This window comes from Triturus cristatus, chromosome 7 (assembly GCF_964204655.1).
Source record: "Triturus cristatus chromosome 7, aTriCri1.1, whole genome shotgun sequence".
Lineage (NCBI taxonomy): Eukaryota > Metazoa > Chordata > Amphibia > Caudata > Salamandridae > Triturus > Triturus cristatus.
The window spans coordinates 1,075,268,184-1,075,276,600 of NC_140590.1; positions in this window are offsets into that span (position 1 = coordinate 1,075,268,184).

Consider the following 8,417-nt stretch of genomic DNA (forward strand, 5'->3'; position numbering starts at 1 on the left):
TATGAATCCACAAGAAACATTACTTTTGATTTCTTGTGGATCTACAGATTATGAGGGTCTTAAAGCATGGGCAAGCAAACTGCACGACACATAACATTTTGTTGATAGTAATATATCTGACATGAAACAAGATGTAAAAAGCGTACACAATTCTTTCTTTTTGTTCCATGGAGAAAATGACTTCTTGATTAAAGGCCATGGGTCGAAATGCATTGAGGGTTTTTGTTTGAACGAATTTGTGTTGGAAATGAGTTTATCAGTATTCAAATGCTAAAGACAAGCAAAATCAGTAAATGAAGTAAAGAAATTTAAGACATTGATTAAATAGTATACTGAATATTTCACTTATCGGTTTCAGCCCTAAAAATGGCATTGGTAAAATCTTTTTACGAAGAAAGATACAAATCAGAAACCCATTAGGGAACAATAAGGAGTGCAAAGGGAGACACGATGCAACGTCTGGCACAGTACATGTATGGGCTTTTATTTCACATCCTGGATCAGTGGGCGATACCCTCCTGCACCCAGAAATATTTGAAGTATTGATTACATTAGGTTGAACAGTGGAATGCCTTGAGTCAAGCAACACTTAGTATTCCTAATACTGACATTACTTGGATTGGCATCTGTGGAATCAAATTGCATCAACTTTTACCTTTGGTGGAAAGCATTTTGGCATATGAGCTATCAGATGTAATAATTTAAGGGTATTATCTAGGCGCACTTTATCTTTTTAATTGAAATGAAAGAAATCTTTGAAAAGTTGATGTGCCTCTTCCCCCACACACAGGCTTTGTATATTCAAACGTGTCACAGGCAAGAGTCAAAATGTTGTGACTCATTTTGTCCACAAATAGACAATTCCTATAACCATATCAACAATGTGACATCTGCATACATACGGGTCCATAGCATGGGATATATCTACAACAATGGCATTCAATTCGGAATACTTGGAATTTCGTGAAGACATGCTGCACAATTAACAGCACAATGGAATAGGTTCTTCCTAATCAATCTGAATGAAAGCATCCAATTCTATCTCTATGGCTGCACAATACACATCATGAACCCAGGGGCTCTTCTCAGGGCCACCTTTACTAAATGAGCGCATTTAGGGGTATATTCACAAGAACTTGTGATAACTACCGCAAGAGTAGCTTAACGCAACTCTCAACATCGCAGCCTATCTCGGGAAAATTACGCTGTGCCAACCAAGTATTCACAACGCGGTGGTAGCATGCGATAGTCACAAGATAACGTGTCAAATGGCCACGCAAAAATCAACGCCATGCCGCAAAAATGCAAAACACGAATGCCAAAAAAGCTGCGATGAGGCCAATCGCGATACAAAAAGCCACGAAAATCAGCGGAAGGCCAGCAAATCCCACGCGTCTGGCGGGTAAATTTACTTTTAAAGCAACAAAAACAACACACCAGAAAGAATCCAAAATGCATAGCAACATGGATGCACCCTGCCCCAGCGCAGAGGCCAACGCGAACCCCACAAGCCCCACAGACCACAAGCAAGGAACAACGGGGTCGGGGAAGGCCAAGGAGAAGAGGGAGAGGAAGACGGGGTGCAGACCGCAGGAAAACAAGACCAGCGTCACGGAGGTGATAGAACACTACTAGCAACTGACCCATAATTAGACCATCTTGAATGCAGACGGAGTGTCGAGGAGGCCAATGGAGAAGGCCAAGAGGTGCTGGCATGACGTGGACACCTAAACCAGGCACAAACCCGCTGCTAACAGGAAGGCAGCAACGGTGACAGGAGGTGGGAGTCCTGCGTCATAGGAGGAGCTGGAGGAAATGGAGGCCAGTCATCAGTGTTGAGACGGTGCATCCAGTTGGGAGTCGGGACACAGCTCGATATGACCTGACACAACAAGAACAGGGTGAGGATCTAAAAGGGACTGGGGGGACGGGGGAAGATGGGCACAATGGCACATATGCACAATCAAGTATAGCACACAGCACACCCACAATGACCCAGGATCATGTCCCTCATCCCCGTGGCACACTGCAGCACACACACATAGCAATCACAGCACATTCCATGACAATGTGGCACAAAGTGCAACACCGACACTGCACAACAGGGGACACAACTGGGTCCGCCCATGCGCAGAAACAGGCCAATCACATTGGACAGAGCAGGGAACTGTGAGATGCATATGTATGGGTACAACCTCACATCAAAAAATTATCTGGGATAGCTCTTTCTGGACCTATATATCACATCAGTCATGTAGTCCAAATGTCCACTGTCCCAACTCAAATTGCCAGCATCGCCCAAACAGTCATGATGTACATTGTCACACAGTCTGCATGTCCACAAGAAGAATGTGCCAACATAAATGTCAACACAATGTCAACAAGCATCTACCCTTCACATTGCAGAGGGACAAATAATACCTCCAGCAGGTCACACCAGACAACCCATCAGTGATGCCGGAGACGACCACCACACCTTCGACACCGATGCCCTACAACAGCCCATGGACATCCCACGCAACCCACCACCAGGACCAGGGCAGACAACCCACTTGGCGGAGAACACAGCCCCTGCAACAGACCACACAGCATGAAGCACCCGCAAGCACAGCTGGCACACAACACTACACCGACCCACACATGGCACACCAATGCCAGGTGTCAGAACGCCAAAAGGAGGTGGCCCAACAGGTGCTGGTGTGGTCCGAACCCATGGAAGGTGTAACAGAACACATACATGGGTGTCCATTACTCTTCAGGGACCACCTACACCCCACAAAGGAGACCCACACTGCCATATAAACACATGCAGATGCACATTCCCAGTACAGAACCATGCCCAGGGGCATGCACATATCAGTCACACACCCATGTTGGCTCTGCGTACAACGGCACAGTCCACTTTCCTTACAAATTGAGTGGGTGACTACAAAGCTACATGTCCAAGCTATAACCCGCTGCCTGTGGTGACATGTCTGCGTCCGCTGTACACAGCCCAATGTAATGTCGTAGGGCCCAGGACCCTCATGCATACAACAAGACCCCAGGGACACGCGCAGATATTATGTTGAACTGACCACATGCATGTGCGCCCGGCCCCTTTATTGGCAGGGCCACATGTACAGTGGCACCTGTGCTGGATGTGTGTGGGGTGGGTGCAAGCCAGTACTCCGGGAGTTGTTGGTGCTGGCAACAAATACAACAGTTAACACAATGAATACGGAAACAGACAACACCAGCATTACAGGGCCAACTGTGGAGCATCATGGAGGTAGCCTGAGCAAGTCCAGAGGGCACACAATGAGAAAACAGAAGTGTCTGTGAGTTGCAGTGCGCTGAGTCTGGAGTACCAGGTCTAAGCGTGCTCATGTGAAGAGAATGTCTAGGATTCTGTCTCTTCGGGACCTACATAATGCAGCTGCAGTGGGGGGGGGGGGGGGTGTCGCACCTGCATCATCTTCTTTATCGTCGTCCCAGGTCTCCGAGACCGCCTGAGGTGACATTGCTGCGTGAACCCACCACAGTACATAACCAAGACAGTAATGGGTGATGATTCGTGGTGTACTAAGTCAGTGGCACCTGGAGTGCTGAGCAGGGAATCAGGCAGAAGATGACATCAACGACATGTGGAGGCAACTCCGTCAGTCTGCCAGTACGACCATTTCGACACAGGCATTTTGCGGTTGGAGTCGGTCCTGGCGGTGGTGGCGTGTGCCTCCTGCAGTGATGCGACGTCCAGGCCGGTCAGGACTCGATTTGATGTGTGAGCCCTGGTGGGCCGCAGTTGAGGCCAGAGGCTGCGGACAGCGCAGGGTCACAGACACATGGTGTTGATGACCCCAATGCCATCGCTTCAGAGGCCATCCAATATCTCGGAAGAAGGGGTCCCAGACATGACCAGCACAGAGTTAGTGGCCCCGGATGCACTGCGGCCAGCACAGGCACCAAGCCACAGGACGGTGGCTTGCGGTGCAGTCAGATGGGCCATGCAACCTGAGTGGATTCTCATCAATGTCTGAGGTGCATGTTGCGGAGGGTTGCGGAGGGTTGCGGGGGACAGTGGAGGCCATGATGCAGAGGGTGGAAGCTGTCCGGAAGCAGCAAATGGAGGGGTGGAATGCCACGGCCTCAATTTCACCACAAAGTCAGTATCACTGCCATGGTGGCGATAACAACCCCAAGTCCTTGGACTCAGTCGCCACCAAAGTCCAACCAGAAAGTGTCCATGGGTCTCGGGGAATAGACATAATGGCACCGGGGCTGAAAGAGGATGTAGTCTGCGTTAAGGCCTGTACAATGACATCAAGTCAGCCATAAATAAATCAAGGCTGAATTGAAAATTGTGTTTGACCTAGTCAGCAAGGGCCCACAGCCACGTGTCGTTGGGATGCTATTCACATGGTTGCTGCGACCTGACTGAAGGGAGTACAGTGAAGTAGAATCTTCCTTATTGTGCATACACAGACAATGAATGATCAAGACAGAGATCCAAATGTGTGACCTACTTGTCCGTAGTGTAGGCCGAAGGCAATAGTCAGCAGGGAACAACAGACATGTGTCGTATGAATGCCATGCACAGAGTTGGTGACACCACATCGAAGGGAGTACACTGATATAAAATCTGCAATGAACATATGTACTCTGCCATCGTGTAATCAAGACTCAGTTCCAAATGTGTGACCTACTTGACCGTGGTGTAGGCTGGAGGCGGCAGTAGAGTACGTCAACGAGAAAGGACTAAAGCGGGCCTGTGTCGTGGAGGCCGTGATGGTCTGAGGAGGCTACCAAGGTTGCGCGCCTCGGGCTTGGAGCTTGTGCAGGCATGGGGTGGGCCCTCCTTGACACACGCCGGTGTCGGAAGGTGATCAGTGTGATCTGGCTGCGCAGGGGCGGGCCTGACGGGTTCGGGGTCCAGCGGGCTGGGGTACGGCAGGCGCACAGGATTGCAGGCAACTCCGCTCACGAGGACTGCGTCAGCCTTATGGTGTGGTGAGAGGCGGCGTCCTGGCAGAGACATTGGGCTTTCCCAAAAAGGACCACGCCCAGGGCTACGTGCTTTTTATACACACCCCATTCTCTGGCCTGGCATACACTGGGCCATCCCACTCCACTCACGCTTACGGGGGGACGTAACAGGCTACATTTCCGCAAATTCCCCCACTGGCTGTGGTGACATGGTTGCGTCCACTGTCCACTACACTCCATACACCAGAGATGTATGTCGCCATGGATATGGGTGTGTTCTGCATACTGCGGTCTGTCCAGCACATCTCCTCCACTCTTGGCATTGTGTACTTTCCCAATCATGGTTCTCCTGCATCCTTCACACATGCCTGGTTGCCACCTCTCCCCACATTCAGCTAGCGTGTGGCTGAGGTGCCGGTTCACGGCTTGCCCAGGTTACCATTGTGAGTTGTTCTCTCGTGTCTGGTGGGTGGGCATGTTGTTTTGCATGTTGGTTGTGATTTTGTGACGTGTGCATTGCCAGAGTTATGAGTTGCATGGTTGTGGAGTTGAGGTGAGTGGGGTGTTCATTTGGAACTTGCCAAGGGGCTGTGCATTTCCCTTGGTGCCGTCCTGGGAACGCTGGTTGCTGCTGGACTGTGGGAGGATGAAGGAATCATGCACACTGGCTGGGTATTTGGAGGCGACACTGGTGGAGGTTCCACGGTTTTCGGATGTTGCCTGCACATTGATGTGAAACATGTGCTTTCTGTTACGGTGATTATGTGCTGTGTCACCCGGGACCACAGGTAGGACATGTGTACTGTGGATTGCCCTCAAAACGTGCGTGCATCCAGCTATGGCGTATGGTCCTTGCTTGGTCTCCAGCGGATCCTGTGCATTGGACGTATAGGGACAGGGGTACCTGGCTGATGGTGATGTCCAGGACAGGTGTGAGGGACGTGGGTGTGGCTGGCTGTGAGACTCCTCCGACTCTGGTGGGTGTTGGTTGGGGGTACCAGGGGCCAACAGGTGCAGCACAGCCAGCAGCTTTGTGTGGGGTGGGATGTTGGTTGTCTGCTTTGTTCGTGCCATCGGCCTGTTGGGCGATGATGGTCAGGATGTGTACGATGGTTGTCCTTTTGAGCCTGTAGTGGGCAATGACATTGTCAGGTGTTGGGTCTGTGAGGCTGGTGCGTTTCCTGGGGGTCTGCTGTCTTTGTCTGCGCTACCTCTGTGGTGGTCCGGGGGGGGGTTTGGGTGAGGGTTGGGGTCCTGGGGTGGTGGCGGTGGGTGTTGTGGCCCTCTTGGGTGTCCGGGCCGCATGACCAGTGGCTCCAAGGCATCTGTTGCCCTTCCGATGTGGCTGTGGGCTGGGCTCCCTTTTGTGGTGCAGGCTGCACTAGTTCAGAGCAGGTGTTATTTTCCTGCTGCTAACGCGCCTTATCGCCTGTTTTGTGTTCTTATTGCAGTTCTGGCTGGTCGTTGTGAATGTTTTGGAGTGGTGTTGTCGCGGATTTTGGCACGGGAACGCCTACTCTGCATCTCATTAGCGATTGTTGTGGGGGTCATCTGTGGCGATGTGTTTTGCGGCTGCTATCGCGGGTAAACTGGTGGTGTGGGATGTTAACACCAGTTTTTGTTTATCGCTACTTTGGCTGCGATTAAGTGCCGTTAACTCGGCAATAGATCCTTCTGAAAATGCCCCTTAGATTTTCTCTTTATAAAAAAAAATTGCCCTTATTTGGGGCCGTGGATCTTCCCTCTACTGACCCAAGGCAAAACTTCCTTTTGCTGCATAGTTCTCCCAAAGCTTGCTGGGTTTGCACAGTGTGGATGAATCCTATAAATTGCAGAAAAAAATGTAGTGTGTCATTAATCCCTTATGGAGCTGTGCACCCTACTATCCATGTGTGCTCACCCCTGCTGTGCATGGCCTTTGTCCATGCACAGCGTCGTAAGGCTACAGGGCCTTGTTTCTTTCCATATCTGGCACCCAACCCTTCGCTGCTGTCCTATTCCCATTTCACATCGCCTTTGGGCATCCCACTCTCGCTGCGTACAGTGTTCTGCTATGTGTAGCAGGTAGGTCCAGAAGGCCAGGTTTTCAGGCAAGCCTTAGGCCCCACCCACTGTGGGCATCCGACCCCTGCTGCGCATGGTCTATAATTGTGCACAGGGATGGGCCACAGTCATGCCTTGCATCCCACCCACCTCGTGCGCCCCACTCTCACTGCACATGGCCTTAAGCTGCATGAAGGAGGGATAGACTTGAGTGTGTGGCTGTACTCAACCCTCCCTGGTCAGCACTTGCTGCCAACCTCTGCTGCATAGTCTTCAGATGCATCAGTTATTAAGTTGCCATCCAGAAGCAAATAATCTCTTCAGATTTGTGAAATTATAGGTTTTAGACTGGATTCAGGAGTAAAAACATTTGCTTTTGTAATTATTAAGCTGGCATTAGAAAAAGACCTGCAAGCTTAAAAATGCCACATGCACCAAAGAAAGGAGATAGTATGAATAGAAGAGTCCCCTGTGAGCACAGCATGACAAGGAGTATGAGCAAGTACCCCCTCTTAAAGTCCTTTGGAGCAGCATATTATAACTCAATATGTGTAGTTACTTGGAGATGGCATGCTAATTTGGATATAACGACACTATCCCCGGGAGAATCCTGGGGGAGGGAACTAGAGGCATGGGGCGCTAGAAGCAGGCAGCCTCCAACATCAAATATTCAACACAAAATGAGCCGCTCCCAGTATAGTGACCAAGGTGCTCAAGAATTAAATTGTGAGTATAAACATAACTTGTTGTGAGATGTCCACACTCACAATTTAATTCTTGAGCACCTCGGTCACTATACTGTGAGCGTCCCATTTTGTCATGAACATGCTAATTTGGATCACACATGGGAAGGAAGCATATGTATTTTTGCACATTAGATAATCTTGCTATTTTTATATGCATGCACATATGCACATATAGTTACATAATATAGAATATGGCTGTTTGTGCAGCATTTGCATGATACAGTTTGCTAGAAAAGTGAAAGACAGGCAGAGAGGTACATCATGAGAGTTTCTTGGCCAACTGGCCCAAATAGGTAGATGCCATTAATTGTTACCCTTTGTTCGGATATCCAGGTGTGGGAGTGCCTCAACTATATGGTGATAAAGAAGTAGCTTGAGGGTGTGCATAAGTTAGTTAAAAAGACACAACCCAAACCAAAGTTAGTGGGGGCTGTAAGGCGGCAGTAGGCATGTTGATGCCTTCCAGTTCAGAGACTCGTTGGGGTCTTTCATGCTGCCAAGGATCGTGTGGCGCAGAAGAGAGATCAGTTGCTGGTGGGATGGCTACTGCCTACCAAAATAGTTGTTCTAGGGATGAGAGAATTGGTGCCTATGATCCCAACCCTGAAGGAAAAAAGGCAAGATTTCAGTATGTAAATAAGTCTAAGTAGCACCTTATTTTAC